Genomic DNA, 19,465 nt, shown 5'->3' on the forward strand with positions numbered 1-19,465 from the left:
TTCTATTTATACACTGATATTCTTTACTACATTTGAATAAAGGACAATTTATTATGGCTTCTATTAATAGATTTGAAATTCTTTTCTGTGTAAAATTTTGAAATGATAATGTGAATATCATACTTATACTTTGTTGAAATAGGACTTTCTCTTTAAAAATATGTCATCTAAATAAAATTAAATAACTAAAACTTAAATACAATTCTTAAAGAGTATTTTGTTTAATGTTTGTATGCTAAAACATCAAAAGTTTTAGACATTACAATTGTGATTAATTTAATTGCTACTCTTCTGTCTTGTGTTATTTATATTTTATAAACTTTTTTTGGCTTAGAGGTATTAAAATATTCTTCTGTAAGTTATCTAGCTAATGTTATGAGAAGAAGAGGGTTAGCAGCTGACCTACAATTGCTTCTCTCTTTTTACCAGGTGTAAAATAGCCAGCAAAGATACAAGAAAGATAATAGGCCATATCTTCTTGTAAAAATGTTAATAATATTCCATTTGGTAAACATACAAATAGTATTTGCTTATAGGATAGTCCTTACCTATAAAATGCTTTCAAAGGCATGTCCCTGGGTGTTCAGGATCAATTATGATAAACAAACCTGGAATCTATGGTTTTATGGACAAATATCCCCTAATAAAAATACAAGAAAGCATTACTTACTAAAGCTGAGCACACTCAAAGCTTATGACCAGCAATGCTCCTCATACGGATAAACACAGTGGAACCGTGGATGAAGCGAAGCGTTCACTAAAACACACGTAGAAAAATGGCACTAGCAGCATTCTTCATAATAACCGAAATCTGGAAATGAGGCAAATGCTCAATAAGAATAGGATTATTAAATATTAATAAAATTTGTTATGTTTGAAATGGAATACTATAGAACTATGAGAATAAGTGATCGGTAACTATTATAATATTTGCAACGGTATGAATGAACTGCGTAAACATAATATAGAACAAAAGAAATCAAATGGAAAATAGTATATCTTTTATTATTCCACTCATGTAAAGTTTAAAATATTTACAAATAAATCTACCTATAATATTAGGAGAAGGGTAATAAATACTTAAAGTGAGTACAAGGAGGACTTTTAAGTTGCTGATAATTCTCTGCTCTATACCCCATCTCTACATTTGTTCTTCAGTAAACAAATGCATATATTAATACATGAAAGAATCAGGGTCATATGAGTGTGACTTTCCCCCTTTCAATGTCTGGTATGGGAAGAGAAAAAAGAAATTACTTATTTCACCCCCAGTAAGAAGCTTGAAAGATCTTTCAAGAGAGCGGCTATGAAGACGAACTATGCAGCCTGATCTGACAGAAGTCTGGGCAGTGAAAGCAAATGTAAGCTGGAAAATAAATAGAAAGAGGGACAATGCCCGTGTGAGTCTCCATGGAGACAAAGACTTATCCATCTGTGCGCCTGAACAAGTACTGAAATAGGTTGTAACTTGCTTGAAATAAACACTTCTGGGGTTATGGCAAGATTTGAGGTGTGACTAGACAGTGGAGTAAAATGAAAACAAAAAGTTATTGAAAATAAAAAGGCCAAGGAAGTGAGAGGCACCCAAATCTATTTTAAAATAATCTGAAAGTTTATCAATGACCAGAGAGAGGGGGAAGACTGAGAAATCCTGAGGACAGAGCAGTGAAGAGGCCTGTCCTGTGCTAGTGACATCCTCTGTGAGGAGGACAGGCAGAAAAGTTGTCCAGAACGTGCACGCCTCGCATGGCAGGGTGTGTTTTGAAAACAGCATGTGCATGTGCTCTTGATGTGCAGTTTGAATATGTCACTGCAGCGGCCACTCTGCTCAGCCTGTTGCAATGGTTTAGGGTTCCAATTCACAGCCAAACTCCTGAAACACAACAGGCTTTGTGTAGCCATAAGTGTATCAAAGGCTATAAGGCGGGAGGTAGCACAGTGTACTCGGAAACCGCATGACAGAAATCTCGGGACTCCAAGTCCTTCTTCCAACATCACCATCATGCTGTGCGTGGGTCAGTGTGGTTATCAGCGATGATGCAGAGCTAGGTGTGGGCTTGGGGATTCGTGGGCTTTGGGGATTTTCAGCTTTTATGCCACTAAAGCCCTCAGCGTGTGCAGTGAATTCCCATTCCCTGGTGCAACCGCATCTTTCTTGTTCCCGGTACTCATTCCTAGGTGAACAGCCTCAGCAGGGAGGCGTGAGGTCCTTGGTTGAATTCCCACTTATATCAGATCTGGAAAACGTTTCTGTGAGTTACTATTTTGAGAAGGATTATAGCAAGGAACAAATCCTCAGGTATCTGTCAGGCTACAGGACCAGCTGATAACCTCTTTCTTCCAGTCACCAATGTAAATACCAAGTTCATGTATGACATCTCAAAAGTGATGTAATGACAGAAGCTCAGAAGGTTTACATACAACATCATAATAACAAAAATAACAGCAACCTTTACAGGGTGTAGTTGATGATGGCAACGGGAACTCCATCGAGGATAAAATCCCCTTTAGAGGGAGTGTAGCGTAGCTGGAAGAACACAGACTGCAGGGTCAGACAGACTTGCTGGGGGACAACTGTGTGATGTTGAAGAAAGTCACTTAATGGCATTCCTTGCAATGTTTCCAGCTATACAATGCACCTAAAATACGTTAAATAGTAACAGTATGTTAACGAAACTGATACGAAGACTCAAATGCACATTACCCAGGATTTATCTAGTGCTCAATAACTGCCTAATATTTTCTATTTTCCCTGGTGCAGTGGATTTTTTGAATGAAATGTGATATACATTTAATGTAGCTTTTCTTTCCTGAGTTTCTCTTCTGAGTTCTACTGCTAGCAATATAAAAGTGAAAAAAAAAAAGAAATCATGCCCTCCAACAAATATGTTTTTGGCTTTTTCTCTGTCTCTCTTTCTCTCTAATTAAATATAATATGGTCAAAGCTGTTTAGCTTATAAAACATGCTTGAGTGGTATTGTGCCCTAATAATGACTTGCTATTATAATTTAGGTCCTTGCATAGCTAATCATGCAGTACTCTGTGCCTCAGATTTCTCATAAATAAAGTGAAGCATCGCTCCTGACAAATAGCCTCTTTTAACTCTCAGTTTTAGTAATTTTTTTTTTCATTTTAATATCTACTCACTTAGCAGTATACTATTATCATATGGCTATCTCATATTGGGAAAATAATGCAGATCTTTGGTAATTTAAATTTAGTTTCAATATTGCTCAGGATATATTTTACCAGGATATTACTTAGAATGAGAACAACTAACCTTTTGCCAACGCAGGCGAGGGCTGGGGGGTGGGGGGGGGGGATGGGCAGGGCAAGAAGAAAATCACAGCCTTTTCTCAATCTCATACTCACGAATCCGAGACTGTGGACAATTCTCCACCAGGCAGGCGAGTTGCATAATATGGCAAGGGGTACAGAAGACAGTTGCAGAAGAAAATATTTACAAAAATTGGGCAGAATAGGTTTTCAGTATGTGTGTGAGCACTCTTGTGTGTTTTTTTCTTTTTTACTTAAAGCATATTTTAGTTTATCATTTGGGATAAAATATATATATATGGATATATATAGGTAAATATATATGTAGATATATATAGAAATATATATGACCATATATATAAAATAGATGAACATAGTGTAGGGAAATGTTTGATATCTGGCCTTCAGTGTGTCAAAATCTGGATATTCCAATAAGCCCGTAAGGTTGCCTTCTAATCTCTGCTTGGCAGTGTGATGTGGAATTATCCGTGTCTTCTGAAAGTAATTACTTTTCAAGCTCTTGCATATGGTGATGAATGTCTGCAGATTCGAGATAAAGAAAATCTCTTAAAATATAAAACTGAATATTCTGGTCCTCTAGGCATAAAGGGGAAAATAGAAGGTTCCAGAGACAGTCTGGGCATCCCGCACCCCGGACTCTCCAGGTGGAAAGTGGCAGGAAGCATTGGCAATGCCTGCATCCGATTGTACATATTGAAGGGTTCAAGGACCTTCAGGACTACTTTACTTGATAAGGGGAGAAAGTCACATTGAGGGGTGCACTAGATTTGGAAAAAAGTATTTGACCCCCTACTGGGCACACCTGGCCCCTGGGGTGCTCGGGCTGGCAGCAGACCCAGATGAGGTGAAGCTGACTGGGCCCCGGGGCCGGCCACACCGCTCACTGGCCCCGGTGGAGACAGGGAGGCCGCGGCTGGGCAGAGTGTTCTTACCCGCTCGTCTGCAGCGCTGCAGCGGCAGAGCGGGCGCCGCGTGCAATTCATTCCTGCCTGACCCGTTCTCACACGGGTCCGTCCTCATGACTCTCCCACTCCCAGCACACACACAACTCCCCGTCTTACTTTTCTTTCACACATTTCCTCTTTTCAGATGATTTCATCCAGGAAGACACGGCTTGCATTTTGACTTTAAGGACCCACAGCCCAGACCTTTCCCCTTCTCCTAATTCCTGTTTCACAAACTGTCTGGAACACACAATTAGCAAGTAATCCCGAGCCATGCTGTGCCCAACGTGCCGCTTAGTAAGCTGTAGGCTTGCTAATCGTCGTTGATTGATGAATTAATCATCACGAAATCTGCCTTGACTCAAACACACTATGAGCAAAACAGGGAATATAAAATTTTGGAAGGCAAACAGGCAACCAGCATTTTCCCTTTGATTAGGTAAAAGGGCTTATATAGCTGAGCACCTGGGAGAGGTATTCTAATGATTCTTTCTTCGGAAATGTCACACATTTCTAAGTAAATTCCATGAGAAAAACAAAATTGTTGTAATTTTATATATTTAAAAGTCAAAACAAAGGCTAAATTAAAAATTATTCTTATCAGTTACATGTTACTGTTTCTGGTGTTCACAGCAATGTGTTTTATTCAGTGATGGGCTCAGTATTTGTTGATTTGTTAATTCTCTAAAGTAATCAAACAACTAATTAAGGTGTAAAGGAAGAAAATGATGAATTCTCAAAACTTAAATAATGATAATGACCCTTTAGGTCTGTACAAGATAAAATAGTATGCCAAAATGATAATAATAATAAAAATAATGTATAGCCTCCCATTTAATGCTCAAACAACACAAGGAGTTGAATGTTTGTAATCCTGTTTTTAGGGAGGTATGATTTCAAACCCCTTTTCTGTTCTACTACATGGTGTGCCATATTTGTAAAGAAAGAAAGTAGGAGAGAAATCCTGTATTAGATTGTCCAAACCACGACATAAAAGCATGGCCATATGTTGGGTCTAAAAAGTGACTGCGTATGTCCTGTCAAACTGGTCAGTAGACTAGAAGGGCTTACGTTGTTCATTTCCCCAATGTATCTCCAGCACCTGTTTAGGACTTGATCTACATTATGTAGTCAATAATATTTATTAGTGAATAGTCAACAAATACTGAATAGAAGTAGTGACCCCCAAAATAGACTGTGGCAGACACCATTCAATACAATCCCAGGGCTTTTTCTTTCTTGCTATTGTGTTAACTTGCTAACTACTATCTCAATGTGCCCAGGTATAAAGGAGTAAGGAACCTGTGGCTTTGGGGACATTTGTGGCCCCTCGACTAAATCCAAACTTCATGAAGCAAATCCCTTTATTAAAAGAATTTGTTCTGTAAACTATGAATTCAGTCAAAAGTCTGAACTCAAGGATCCAGAAAGCCACATGTGGCCCCAGTGCCGCCGGTTCCCCACCGCACGATAGGGGGTGCATCAACCTTAAAGGGATGGCAGTCCATTCTTAGGGGACAAGAAACCTTACAATTTTTATTTTAAAACCTAAAAAGGCTCCTTGGGGAGGATGATAATAAGACATAGGTTGAGAAACACTGGTCAAAATCAATTATGCAATCTTGGTCCCCTTTGCTAGTGAGCCACTGGGAAAGACTGAGTTCTGACCAAGAAAATAAGTCAGAGGGTGTGCTGGAGAAAAGGTTCTGTCTTCTCCTGACACGATAGTGTCCTACAAGGGTTATTAGCACTCTCTCCATTCCTGCTGTGAATGGTGTTATATGATGAATGAAATCAAGACCTGTGGGGGACATTCTGTCAACCACGAGGAGAAACTGAGTGCATACTGGTTGGAAGTGAAGCGGGACTGAGATGACTTTGGAGATTGCTATGCCGGTGAAGCAGCATTGGCTCTGTCTACACGTAGCTTCCCTGCTAAGTAGGTACCTATGGTTCTACACCACATTCACTGGGATGGCTGAGCTTGGGAACCTGCCACGAGAGCTGAGTCGGACCCAGGAGCAAAGTCAATGGCTCACAGGGGAGGAGTCTGTGACAGAGCAGGTAGAGTATGTGGCTGACTTTTGAAACCCATCTCCCCTCGAGGGAGCATTCCTCACAATAGGTTCTTCCCTGGGCAGAACAGTGTGATTGAGAACCAAGCAGATAAACAGCACCAACAAATAATAATCTCAAGAGCTACAGCTATATTCCTTTTTTTTTTTTTTTTTTTTTTTTTTTTGAGACAGGGGCTCACTCTGTGGCCCAGGCTGGAATGCAGTCGCACGATTATAGCTCAGAGCAACCTCAAACTCCTGGGCTCAAGTAAGTGATCCTCCCTCCTCAGCCTCCTGAGTAGCTGGGACCACAGATGTGCACCGCAATGCTTAGCTAATCTTTACATTTTTTGTGGACATGGGATCTCACTATGTTGTCCAGGCTTGCCTCCAACTCCTGGCCTCAAGTGATACTCACACTGTGGCTTTCCAAAGTGCTGGGATTATAGGTGTGAGCCACCATGGCTGGCCTAGAGCTGTCTTCCTGTTGGGGACAAAAATTTGGTGACCAACTCTTGCTGGTTGGTCAAGAACTTTGTCAGGTTTAAAGCTGAGCATGTCCTCCAGAAGCCACTGAGTCCTGGGCAGATTGAAAAGTTATTAACCTGAGGGCCAAAGAGAGCCTACAATGGGAAATTAAGCAGAATAAAGAGGGTCTAAGATCCTCCTTTCCCTCCAGGAGGAACGTGGTGAGTTCCAGAAGCTGGACTCTGGGCAGGCATCAGGCATGAACGGAGCTTGGTTGGTGATTCTGAATGATCCAGTAGTGAAGAAACAGGCCCATGTTGATGGTGAACATGTCCCTATTTCCAATACTTTTGTATATATACCTGGGAGTGGAATTGATGGATAATATAGCAATTCTATGTTTAACTTCTCGAGGAGCAGCCAAACTGTTTCCCACAGTGGATGCACCATTTTGTATTCTCACAAGGAGTGCACCAGGTTCTGAGTCCACCAGAGTTTCTGTTCAGAATGGTGAAAAAATTTGGAAATAGTAGTGTTGGACTCAGAATTTGTATATGTACTTAATGCCACTGACTGACACATTTAAAATGGCTAAAATGTAAATTGTGTGTTATATATATTTTACTATAATAAAATAATGGTTTTAGAGGAAAAAAAACAAAGAATAAGTATGTAGAAGAAGGATATGGAAATCAGGAAATATTTAGAGGTAAGTCAAAATCCCTGTTATTGTGTCATTTGTGGCTTCCAAGCCAGAGAACTTTGGGGTCCGAAAGAATGAAGTGGCCTCATTCAAAACCAGACCATTCAGACTTGGGCTCAACAGGAGGAGAGAAAGTTCACACCCATGCCCGAGCCTTCTTCACCATGGAACTGTGACACCCACGGATAACTCTCTAACACAAGTGTTTCACAAATGCAGGAAATTTCGATTCCTGGACTTAGAATGATATGTTTACTTAAATTATCCCTACTGTATTTTTTATCTCTATCTCTAGATATTTTCACTAGAAAGACCACATTAAGTAAAATTTGTAAGAAAAAAATACAGATTATAATATTCTTCTGTGAGAAAATAAACTGTTTTATCCTTTTAAGATCCTGAAGACAATTTCGCAGTGTAACTCCTCTGTAAATAAAGACAACTGCTAACCAAGGACCATTTACTAGTTTGAGTTCTCTCTCCTGAGGTTCTAAGAATATTAAGTATACTTTGATGAGTAAAATACTTTGGAATAATACAGTAAAAAAGTGTCCGAAAATTGACCTTCATAAACCAAAAATAAAAGTTATTAATGCAAACTCTTGCCATTTTAAAATGATAAAGTTGAAAATAATAGCTTTTATTCACGTATTTATCACAAAAATAGAACTGTCATACCTAAATATTATGTTCATTTGATAGTCATAAGAACCCTCTGAGTCAGGCACTTCAGGTACCCATATTTTTATATTTATTTTTTATAGATTTAACCTCAGTAGTAAACTTTCCCAAGATCACATCATCAGTGTGTGGAGGACAAAATATCAACAAATTCTAACTTGTGACTTTGTCCTATTCGTCTAAGTTTTATTACACTTGCTTGTCTTTACCACACTGTGTCTTTGGTCAGATATGCTGGGATTGTCTATGTGATTCATAAAACTAATGGAAGAGAAATCCATTTTGTGGACATTGGTGGAAATGTGGACATTTATGTCATTGGAAAGTTTAGAATGTTCTGTTACTGAGTCATTGTAGAGTAATTAGGAACGTTAATTTTCAACCTCCAAAACTCCACTGGTAAAGCAACACACAAAGAAGAAGCTGATTAATAGGTCCAAGTGGAAAGTATTATAATAAGGTCATGGTTCAACCAAAGGTACAACAAAAGGATGTAAGAAACTGCACTGTCCGATATGATAGCTACTAGCTACATGAGGTCACTGGGCACTTAAAATATGACCATTTCAAACTGATATTTGCTGTGAGTGTAAAATCTATACTGGGTTTGAAGATTAAGAACAAAATTGTAAAATATCTAGTTAATACTTTTATATAGATCATATGTTAGCATGATAATACTTTGGACATATTGGATTAGATAAAATTTATTATTGAAATTTAACTTCAACTATTTCTTTTTAATTTTTTAATGTGGCTACTAGAACAATTAAAATACATCCACAGCTTGCTTCCACTGGATGGTGCTACTTTAGAGAAAGGAGAAGTAACCATCAAGGTCCAAACTCACAAAAACCATCCAGCAAAGTCATGTGTATGAGCTTCTGTGAAAGTCTGCAAGGACTTTCCTGTCCCTAGGTATGTTCACATCCCTGATAAATATAGTGACCACAGACTTTAATGTCAGATCACGGCCATTTTGAGAGTGAACGGCAATGGTGGTATTATTTATTTGGGGACCACAGGTGCAAACTGAAAATGTTCTGGTAAATGACAGCCTGCATCCATTCCCATGGAGACACCCTCTCCCATCCCGGTCTCCTCCAGCCACAGCGAAGTGCATTCAGTTCCTTGACTGCTTCAATTCCTTCACACGCTCTCCTAGCCTCCTGGAACACACCACGCACCCTCTCCTGCGTAGCTGGTGTTCTGTTCACCAAGCCTCGCTGACCGTGCGGGACTGCTGAGGTCCTGTCATATGCAGTATTGACAACATAAACCTCTCCATTCTGAAACTCACTCAAGTTAACCACTTCTTCAGTGTCTGTCTTCCCTGTTAGAATGTAAGGCTCATGAGAGTCAGAGTAGTATTTATCTGTGCCTGCAGAAGTCCCTGTGCAGCTTCACGTCTCTAGCAAGTGCTCAGGGGTATGATCTGAATGAATAAACGATAAAAAATGGTCCTTATGGACTTACGTGCACGTGGTGGCTAATTTCTTCCTAAAGTACAGAGTAATTCCTGAACACCCAGTCATTCTTCCTTCCAAATAATTATCATAAAACTTTATACTTTTTCTTTTTTTAAGAAAAAAAATTTATTTGGTATCATGTAAATAAATTGCATTTTAAGTAGCAAAATTTACATTGATGCTAGCTGTTATTACTCTTTTAAGACAATAGAAGTGGGCACATTATTCTCCATGGGTTTTTGTCCAAAATAATGTGTACATGGGGGTTAAATAAACTTTCAGGCTGTGGAGTGTTCCAGTTATGATAATTTAAACAAAATAAGAAAATCAGAAAATTCAAGAAGAGAGAGTTTCTCCATATGCCTTATGCTCAAGTCTCAATTTGTTAAAAACCAAACTAGTTAATAGCCTTGGAAAAACCCAATATATTGCCTTTAAACAAATTATCTTGCACCTTAATGAAATGTTCCCATACTTTGACACATCCTGGAAGAGACTTGGAAGAAATATGTATTTCCCAACAGCAAATTCACATAATTTAGAAGAAACAAGATGTTATTTTTTTTTAAATAACATCTCTATTGCCCTTTAAGAGTAGTCAATTTTCAGTATCGAAGCAGGAATTATCACTTGTCTAAGATATATATTTTAAAGGTTAAATATTTTAGAACCAGTAATTTTATTCACTAGAAACCATGTCTTACTGTTTGTGGATCAGTAATGGAACAATAGAGCATTTGTACAATACAGTAGCTTAAAAATATGTTATTGCCAAATTATATTGTTTCTCTTCCTCAGTAGTGTTTTTTAACAGTTTTGAAAACAGCTGATCTGAATAAAAAGATATTTTGTTATCTCTGAAATGATTCTTGCTCCTATCCTGCCCTTTTGTCAAGATATTGGATTTTAAAATAAAAATGATAGTAATATCTAACATAAATATCAGATATTTATTGTTGAGGACTTGTTGAAGACTATTTTGCTGTGGGCCAGATACTCTTCCCAGCATCTTTCGCACCTTAACCTGTAAATAATCCTGTGTAGGAGCTGTGCATCACGCCTCTTGTTAGACGACAAGAATGAGGTTAAGGAACTGCTCAAAGATGCACAAACCCATGAAATGAGGTTTGAGTCTACACATAAACATTTAAGTAAGATATGAGGGTTCAAATGGAAATTTCATTTTTTAAATATGGAATTGTATTGAAATAGAGAATATAAATGTCGAAGTCACACTAGAGAATATTTAGGAGGAGATCATTTCCTGTGTTGGAAAAAGCTACAAATAGTAATATTTTTAAAAATTACATTAGACATATTTGTTTTAATTATATTTTTCCTTGAAATCTCAACACCTTCGTTGAGTCTTATACAAAAGTGGAGCTCAGTAAATGAAAAACAAGAATGACCAAGCGTGTGTCTCAGTGATTATGTCACCGTCACCACCTCAGTTGGATGCCTGGATCACAGCCACCGATGACTGAGTTCTCTTCCCTCCTGCTACATCGCTCATCGTTTGTTATCCTTGAGTTGAGATCTTCACACTGCTTACAAGCTCTTTTTATGTACAGGAACATCTGCAGTAGAAGAAATGTATCGATACTAAACTCCAGAGCTCAGCACTTACTCAGACATGGGGCATTGCTTCCCCAAGCACTCGTCCCTTTGGGTTAATGTGTTCAAGCTTTACCTTCTGCTGCAAACATTTTTGCTGGTACATTTGTAATGGAGTTATGATCTTTGCCAGTGAATTTGCTCAGCATGTCTGCCACGCCCTCATCTTGCACTCATGTCCCATGCTTTAGGCCACCAAAGGGATGGCAGTGTCCCCAATCTTTCGTGCTGATTCAACTGCTAACGTGCATGTTCCCTTGCATTGATCACCTAGTGGATGAATATATCCATCCTTCCAGATTTAGCATAAGACCAGTGATGTGACATTTTATTTGAACATTCAAGTTTTAAAATCAATACATAAGGAATAACCTAAAGTTTCCCCCTAAAAAATCTGAAAATGAATACATATTAATATTTATATTGCAGTGTTTGCAGACAGTAAACTTGGGTGGATTTATATGTCACTGACTGATTTATTGAACAAATTTGTAAGTTAATTCCCTGGCAAGCCAGGCATTATGCCCAGGGTATGGTACTGGGCAAGACACAGCGCTGCCCTCATTAAGTTTACAGTGCAGCAGGTGTTACACTTGGGATATATATTAATAATTATGAATGTGATGAATACTTCAAAGGGGCGGTTCAAGAATGTGTAAATATATCATGTTCCATGGGATATTCACACTCATTTAGTGTGAGTCCATGGAGATGCTCTGTGTGGTCCAGCTTAAGTTTGCCAAGGGCCTCACACATTCACAGCTCTTACCCTGCCCCATAGCCATTATCCCTGGATTCTGTTTTAGGTAAGTCATGAGTTTGGTAGGTAGCTTAATGTTTCTATTTCTTACTGATCCTCTCAAGGTCTTTGATCTTCCCATCAGCTGATTCCAGGTTTACTTCTATTTTGGGATTATTTCACACATATTTCATAATGTCCTCCAGGTCCATCCATGTCGCAATTTTCTTTTTTAAAGGCTAAATAATATTCCACGGCGCACACACACACACACACACGAACATACACACACACACATACACACACACACACACATTCCTATCACCATACATGAGCTCAAAATTATAGTGACAGTCTTAAACTGATTGTAAATGCAGACTTTGATTAATCCTTAAAAGGGCAAGCTCAACAGCATTGCATAGAGCAAAGAGGTGAAGCAGAAAAATAATTGTAGTATTCCTATTTATTAAAAAATAATACTTCCCCAGATTTCACATTCCTAGTAAATAAAGCCAACTTTTTTCATCCATTTGTCCTTCAGTTGACATTTAAGTCATTCCTTTATTTTGGCTATTGTGAATAATGTTGAAATGAACACAGGAGTGCAGATATCTCTTTGAGATCGTAATTTTATTTTCTTAGGATATGTATCCAGAAGTGAGATTTTTGGATCATGAAATAGTTCTATTTTCAATTTTTTGAGAAACCTTCATACTGTTTTCCATAATGGCTGTACAAAATGCCATTTCTACCGACAGTATACACAGGTTTCCTTCTCTCTAAAACCTCAGCAATATTTACCTTTTGTCTTTCAGATATAGTCTTTCTAACAAATGTGAGGTGATATCTCATTACGATTTTGATTTGATTATGACTAGCGATGTCAACCTCCTTTTCATATTCCTGTTGGCCATTTATATGTCCTCTTTTGAGAAATGTTTATATAGGTCCTTAGCCCATTTTTTTTTTTTTTGAGACAGAGTCTCGCTTTGTTTTCCGGGCTAGAGTGAGTGTCATGGTGTCAGCCTAGCTCACAGCAACCTCAAACTTCTGGGCACAAGCGATCCTCCTGCCTCAGCCTCCTGAGTAGCTGGGACTACAGGCATGTGCCACCATGCCCAGCTAATTTTTTCTATATATATTTTTAGTTGGCCAGATCATTTCTTTCTATTTTTAGTAGAGACGGGGTCTCGCTGTTGCTCAGGCTGGTCTCGAACTCCTGACCTTGAGCGATCCACCCACCTCGGCCTCCCAGAGTGGTAGGATTATAGGCATGAGCCACCGCGTCCGGCCCTCAGCACATTTTTTAATTGAGTTTTTTGATTTTTTGCTATTGAGTTGTTTGAATTCTTTATGTATTTTAGATATTAACCTCTTATAGATGAATGGTTTGTAAATATGTTCTCCCATTTGTTATGTCTCTTTATTTTGTTGATTGTTTACTTTGCTGTGCAGAAGCTTTTTCATTTGATGTGTACCTCATTTATCTCTTTTTTCTTTTGATGTCTTTGCTTTTGGTGTTGTATCTTAAAAATCATTACCCATTCATAATTATTAATATATATTCCATGTATATCACCTGCTCCATTGTAAACTTAATGAGGGCAGTGCTGTGTCTTTTCAAAAAGCTTTTTCCTATGTTTTCTTCTAGGATTTTTGTGGTCTCAAATCTTATGTTTAACTATCTGATCCATTTTGAGATGATTTTTGTGTAGGAGTGAGATAAGGGTCAAATTTCATCTGTCTGCATTTGGATATCCAGTTTTCTCATTATTTATTGAAAAGACAATTCTTTCTCCATTGTGTGTTTTTGGCACCTTTGTCAAAGATAGGTACACTGTAGATACTGGCATTTATTTCTTGGCTCTGTATTCTATTCCACTGGTCTATCTATATATCTGTTTTTATGCCAGTACCACACTGTTTTTATTACTGTAGTTTTGTAACATATTTTGAAATAAGGAAATGTGATGTTTCCAACTTTGTTCTTACTCAAGATTTATTTGGCTATTTGGAGTTTTTTGTGGTTTCATATGAATTTTAGGATTGTTTTTTCTATTTGTGTAAAGAATTCCATTGAGATTTTGATAAGAATTGTATTGAATCTATAGATGGTTTTGTAGATGTAGAGGTGGTATGGATATTTTAACAATATTACTACTTCCAATCCATGAATATGGTAGCCTTTCCAATTACTTGTATTTTCTTCAATGTCCTTCATTAATGCATTATTATTTTCAGTGAACAAGTCTTTTACCTCTCTGGTTAAGTTTAACTCTTTTTGCTGCTATTGTAAATGAGATTGTTTTCTGAATTTCTTTTTGGATACTTCATTGCTTATATATAGAAATGTGACTAATTTTTGTGTCCTACTTCTTTACTAAATCCATTTATTAGTTCTAACAGTTTTTTTAATTGTTGAATCTTTATGAATTGCTATGTATACAATCATGTAATCTGCAAACAGATAATTTTACTTTTCTCTCTGATTTGAATGCCTTTTTTTTTTCCTTTTCCATATGTAATTGTTCCAGCTAGGATTTCTGTTGAAAAATAAGTTATGTGTTGTATACTGCAGTCCTGGGGTAAGCGGAAGTCAGGTGGGGACTGGGTGGCTCAGTTTGGGCAGTTAACCTGTGGAGGCCACTTCCTTCTAATCACTGCCTCAGGGACCACATCCATCACAAAGTAGCGGTCACCAAAGTTCCCGATGCCTGGGATGATTCCGAAAAGGTCATTGACGTGCTCGTCCACAGCCGTGGTGATGATTTTTACAAGTGGGAACACGTAGGCCACTGAATGCATGCCCATCTCTGCCGTGAGCAGTGACAACAGGGAGATCTTGTTCTCGGGTACATCATGGTCCAGGAGCACGTGCTCACAGCCGTCATGGCAATGGCGCTCGCAGACACTGTGCAGTCCCTGAGGATCACGTGGCCATCGCCGATGTCCTTGAGCAGCGGGAGGCAGTGGAGCTCAGGCTCCCCCAGTGAGCTGGTTGGTCTGGAGGAAGATGGTGCCGATGTGCACGTCTTTGCACACAGCACACAGTGCCGGCTGCATGGTCTCTCCGGCCCGCAGGGTGGACCCGCCCGGGATCTGCTTCCCCGAGGAGCACGTGCCGGCATAGTCCTGCCCCTGCGGGGTCTGCACCACGCAGTCCCGAAAGGGCAGGAAGGAGAGTGGGTATCCCTGACTTTACCAGACTTAGCAAGAAAATTTCATGTTTTTCCCATTGATGATGCTGTTAGCTGTGGAATTTTCATATATGACCTTTATTATGTTGAGGGATATTCCTTCTGTGCGTATTTTTTGAGAGTTTTAATCATGAATGTATGTCAAACTTTGTCAAATGTTTTTTTCTGTATATATTGAGATCATCATGTTTTTTTCCCCCTTTCATTGTGTTAATTCGTTGGATCACATTTATTTAGTGTGTTGAGCCACCCTACATCCAAAGGATAAGTCACACTTTGTCCTGGTGTGTATGATCCTTTCGATGTGCTATTGAATTTGGCTGCTAGTATTTTATTGAGAGTTTTTGCATCCATGTTCATAAGAGATATTGTCCTATATTTTTCTTTATGTGTAGTCTCTTTGGCTGTTTTTGATAGCAGAGTAATGATGGCCTCATAAAATGAGTTTGTAAGTATCTCTTACTCTTCCATTGTTTTGAAGAATTTGAGAAGAATTAGTATTAATTCTGCTTTGTTTGGTAGAATTCACCTGTAGAGCCTTCTGCTGCTTTGCTTTTTTGTAGTTGGGTGATTTATGAATGCTTATTTAATCTTATTTTTTATCTCTTCATGCTTTCTGTTTTTTATTGATACAATTTTGGTAAGTTCTAGGAATTTATCCATTTCTTTTAAGTTGTTGAATTTGTTGAGGTATAGTTATTCATAGTTACCTCCTATAATCCTTATTTCTGTGACATCCATTGTAAGGTTTTTTTATGTCTGATTTTATTTATAGATACTCTTTTTTTCTTAGTTTATCTAGCTAAGATTTTGCTGATTATATTTATCTTTTTGAAAAAGAACAGCTCTTGTTTTTACTTTTTCTACTGTTTTAAATTCTCTGATTTATTTCTGCTATAAAAATCGTCATTATTTTTTCTTTCACTTATCTTTCATCTTACTATATTCTGTTTTTCTAGTTCCTTGAGGAGTATAGTTAGGTTGTTTATTTGAGATTTCTACTTCTTTAATGTTGATATTGATTGTTATAATATACCCCCTTAGTATTGCTTTTCCAATATCTCATAAGTTTGGAATAATTTGTTTTCATTTCTGTTCATGTCCTTTGCCCATTTTTTAATGGGATTTTTGATTTTTTCTTGCTGATTTTCCTGAATTCTATATAGATTCTAGTTATCAGCCCTTTATCAGATATATGACATGCAAATATTTTCTCCCATTCTGTAGGTTGTCTGTTTGCTATCTCAATAGTTTCCTTGGCTGTGCAGCAGCTTTTTAATTTGATTAGGTCCTATTTTTTTTTTTTGTTGTTGTTGTTGTTGATACTGCGATTGCTTTTGGGGTCTTCTTCATAAATTCATTGCCTAGGCCAATGTCTAGAAGAGTTTTTGTAACATTTTCTTCTAGAATTCTTAGAGTTTTATGCCTAGGATTTAAGTCTGCTATCCATTGTGAGTTGATTTTGTGAGAGGTGAAAGGTGTGGTGTTTCAGTCTTCCCTACGTGGCTATCCAATTTTCTCAGTACTATTTATTGAATAAGGATTCTGTCCCCCAGTGTATGTTTTTGTCTTCTTTGTCAAAGATCAGATGGCTATATGAGGATGTTTTCATATCTCGGTTCTCAGTTTTGTTCCATTGGTCTATGTCTCTGTTCTTGTGCCAATACCATGCTATTTTGGTTACTATGGCCTTGTAGTATGGCTTGAAGTGTGGTAAATTGATGTCTCCCAATTTTTTTTTTTTTTTTGCTTATGGTTGCTTTTGCTATACTGGGTCTTCTCTGGTTCAATAAGAAGTGTAGAATTATTTTTTCTAGATCTGCAAAAAATGATGTTAGCATTTTAATAAGGATTGCATTGAATCTGTAGATCACTTTGGGTAGTATAGACATTTTACCTATGTTGATTCATGAGCATGGCATGGTTTTCCATCTGTTTATGTCCTGTGTTTTTTCCTTCTTCAGTGTTTTGTAGTTCTCCCTGTACAGGTTTTTTACCTCCTTAGTTAAACATATTCCTAGGGATTTTATTTTCCTTGTTGCCATTGCAAAAGGTAAAAGTCTTTGATTTGGTTCTCAGTTTGACTGTTATTGTCATATATGAATTCTACTGATTTGTGTACATTGAGTTTATAACCTGAGACTTTGCTGAATTTGTTTATCATTTCCAGTAGTCTCATGGCAGAATCTTTGGGGTTCTATAGATATAAGATCATTCTGTCAGCAAAGAGCAATAGTTTGACCTCTTCTTCCCCCATTTGGATGCCCCTTATTTTCTTCTCTTGTCTGATTGCTCTGGCTAGGATTTCCAGCACTATGTTGAATAGAAGTAGTGACAGAGATCAACCTTGTTTGGTTTCAGTTTTAAGCAGGAATGCTTTCAATTTTTCCCCATTCGGTATGATGTTGGCTATGGGTTTGCTATACATGGCTTTTATCATTTTTAGGAAAGTCCCATCTACGCCTATTTTGTTAAGTGTTCTTATCATAAAAGGGTGCTGAATTTTGTTGAATGCTTATTCTGTGTCTGTTGAGAGGATCATATGGTCTTTGGTTTTACTTCTATTTATGTGGTGAATTACATTTTTCAATTCTTTTCTTTGTCTTGAGACAGTTTTGATTTAAAGTCTATTTGGTCTGATGCACTTTATAGCCACCTGCCTTCTTTTAAATACAATTCACGTGAAATATCTTTCCCATCCTCTCATCTTCAGGCTACATGTGTCTTTAAATCTAAAGTGAGTCTTTTGTGTAATAGATACATCCATTCTGTCACTTTATTCTTTTTGATTGAGGAATTTGATCCATTTACATTTAAAATAATTATTAACAACTGAGAAATTACTATTTCCACTTTGTTAACTGTTTTATGTCTGTTTTTCAGTTTTATCTTCTTTTCCTTTTTTGGTGTCTCTCTTGCTTGATGATATTTTGAAGTGATTGGCAATGATTCTTTTCTCTTTATGTTTTGTGTATGAATTGTAGGTATTTTTTATTTGTAGTTGGCTCATGGGTTGGATATTTTGTATTTAATAGTTATAACTTTGTGTTACAAGTTGATAACAGCATAATTCTATTGCATACAAAAATTCTGCACTTTTACTCGCACCCCTCACATTCACACTTTATGTTTGTATAGTCAGAGTTTGCCTTTTTCAATTATTGTGCATCCATTAACAAGTTTTTACCTTTTAACTTTTATATTAGGGTTAAAAGCAATTTACTCATCACTATTAAAGTCTTATATTAATCTGCATTTGTTTATATATTTACCTTTACCAGTGATATTTATACTTTCATATGCTTTTGTGTTGCTATTTGGGATTATTTTGTTTTAATTTGAAGAGCTCCCTTATGCATACCTTATAAGGCAAGTCTAATGGTTATGAACTCCCTCAGTTTTTGTTTTTCTAGGAAAGACTTTATTTCTTCATTTTAGAAAAGAGAAATTGCTATGTGTAGTATTATTTGTTGGTAGTTTTCTTTTCCTTTTGGCAATTTTAACATATTATCTCATTCTTTTCTTGCCTGAAGGGTTTCTGCTGAGAAATCTGCTTAGAATTTCATAGGGATTCCCTTATTTTATTTTGTGATGAGTCATTTTCTCTTGCTAGATTCAGTATTTTCTCTTTGTCCTTGACTTTTGACAATTTAATTACAGCCTATCTCTTTATAGTCTCCTTTGAGTTGATCCTAGTGGGTACATTTAAGATTTATGAATATGAATTTCCATGTACCTCCTGAAATTTGGGAAGTTTTCTGCCATTATTTCTTTGCATAAGCTTTCTGTCCCTTCCTCTTGCTCTTCTTCTTCAAGCACTCTCATAATTTGTGTTGTGGTTTTATTGATGATGTCCCCAAAATCCCAGAGGCTTTCTTTACTCTTTTTTATTCTTTTTAAAATTTTTATTTCCTCTGACTGGATAATTTCAAATGACCTATCCTTGAATCCACAGTTTCTTTCTTCTTGATCAAGTTTACTGTTTAATCTTTCCATTTTGTTGCAGAAATTGTGGCTGAGGGGAATCCCTCTTGGAATTGGGTTGCAGGACATAAGCAAATAAAAAGCAGTCACAGAGCTGAGGTCCAGGGCACACGCACACATGGGGCAATCACAGAGCCATGGGCCATGTTCTATAGTGTGCACACTGTGGTGCCAGGTTAGGTAGACTGCAGAACAGCTCCTTCTCCAGGGGGTTGCAGCTGTGTGGATTCCAGGCAGCTCTGTTAACTGTCGTCAGTGTTAGTGAAGACTTCAGGAGTCCTTGGTGGTGAAAACTGCATGCTTCCATCACCA

General features: G+C 37.5%; 1 pseudogene; it reads right to left on the reverse strand.

The window, feature by feature from the left end:
* Window positions 1-14,601: 14,601 nt before the first annotated feature.
* LOC138377492 (uridine-cytidine kinase-like 1 pseudogene) lies at window positions 14,602-19,165 on the reverse strand (annotated as a pseudogene).
* Between the last annotated feature and the right edge of the window lie 300 nt (window positions 19,166-19,465).

The sequence above is a fragment of the Eulemur rufifrons genome, chromosome 29 (assembly GCF_041146395.1).
Source record: "Eulemur rufifrons isolate Redbay chromosome 29, OSU_ERuf_1, whole genome shotgun sequence".
In the NCBI taxonomy this organism is placed as follows: Eukaryota; Metazoa; Chordata; class Mammalia; order Primates; family Lemuridae; genus Eulemur; species Eulemur rufifrons.